This window comes from Priapulus caudatus, unplaced genomic scaffold, assembly GCF_000485595.1.
Source record: "Priapulus caudatus unplaced genomic scaffold, Priapulus_caudatus-5.0.1 Scaffold1756, whole genome shotgun sequence".
NCBI classification, from domain to species: Eukaryota; Metazoa; Priapulida; class Priapulimorpha; order Priapulimorphida; family Priapulidae; genus Priapulus; species Priapulus caudatus.
This window is the reverse complement of record NW_014578817.1, coordinates 15,429-16,925: the sequence shown is the minus strand read 5'-3', so window position 1 is coordinate 16,925 and position 1,497 is coordinate 15,429. Positions and strand designations below refer to the sequence as shown.

The 1,497-nt window shown below is 42.3% G+C and overlaps 1 long non-coding RNA gene across 1 annotated transcript in view; it reads right to left on the bottom strand.

Moving 5' to 3' along the window:
• The window catches only part of LOC106817528, a 9,066-nt gene extending 8,267 nt beyond the window's left edge, over positions 1–799 (bottom strand). Inside the window, exons 1-2 of the long non-coding RNA XR_001395071.1 lie at positions 743–799; positions 396–445 (exon numbers count right to left, since the gene is read on the bottom strand). This is a non-coding gene — a long non-coding RNA (uncharacterized LOC106817528). The remainder of the gene's footprint in view (positions 1–395; positions 446–742) is intronic.
• Between the last annotated feature and the right edge of the window lie 698 nt (positions 800–1,497).

Below are 1,497 nucleotides of genomic sequence, written 5' to 3'. Positions count from 1 at the left end.
TGCGTGCGTGCGTGCGCGCGTGTGTATGTATGTATGAGAATGTGTGTGAGTGTGAGTGTTTGTGTAACTCCGTGTGTCTGTGCGCGCGTGTGTGTGTGTGTGTGTGCGTGTGTGTTTGTGTGCGCGCGTGCGTGTGTGTGTGCGTGCGTGCGCGCGTGTGTATGTATGTATGAGAATGTGTGTGAGTGTGAGTGTTTGTGTGACTCCGTGTGTCTGCGCGCGCACGTGTGTGTGCGTGCGTTCGTGCGCGCGTGCGTGCGTGCGTGCGTGTTCGTGTTCGTACGTGCTTTCTTTCGTGCGTGTGCGTACGTAAGTGTTTTATCTCCGACCTTTAATAATTCGAGTGTACTGTAACGAATGAAGCCATTTTTATCACGTGATTTTCTCTTACTTACTCGTGTTATGAAGCTGACGTATAGTACTTCTCGGGCAGCCACTGTCCATACTGAAAACAAGAAAATGCGACGACGAACAATTGACGAAATTGATGAATTGAAGCAAACATAGATGAACTAAAAACGATAATATTAAACTCTATATCTTGTCAAATCATAAACGAACAAGCGTTTACAAAGAAAGAAGAGATTTGTATTTCCTTTTCAAGCTATATATATCTTGTAAAATCTTAATCGAACCGTATTGCTGTAGTAAGAAGTTATGTTATCACACGTATGTATCCCCTGGCTAGCTATAACCCGTCTGCGTCGACGTACAGTACAGATACCGATAGAAGTGTACTTACAATAGAAGCTCGTCTGGTAGAATTGGCGGGAAAGTGACCCGAGTACGTGCAGTCTGCTGGTATATGTATAGCTTCACGTCATACTAGCTACTATAGCGACCTCTATTGCTCAAGATTAATGTTAGCAACAAATTAAATTCTAGACTACATAGTATCTATCGTGAGAAGTTTTACTTGTTAAACGAAACAGAAATGCGCGTGCATTTCTTTCCTCGGAGATTAGCCGTGATGGATAGAACCGCGCAGTATGTCGAATATTGCGAGGTTATGTATAATTATTATACAGCCGTTCGAAACTGTTTAATCGAAATGATACTCGTTATAAATACATGGACGTACACTTGCTTGGTAAAATAAAATATGTCGTAGTCGCTTTTGGTTTTCCTATAAACACAGCTGTAATACACTATAAAATAATATATTTTAGAGCACCTGTACGTAGAACGGGTTTATTTGAATGTTGTGAAAATAAACTGTACATGGGTTCCTTCCTTCCCTAACCGATATCAAAACTGTGATCAATCCCCCATAGTTATTATTAATTACTTGTCATCAAAATTGGACATCATTACTGTTTAACACTGTTTAATAAAGATTATTTCCTCACAAATAAAAAACAAGCAAGGGGCACACCATGCATTAGCATACGCGCACATGCACACGCTCGCACAAGCATAAGCCACACAATCACGCCCACTCACCCACTCACGCACGCGCGTACACAAACACACACTCACCCACTCACGCGCGCGCGC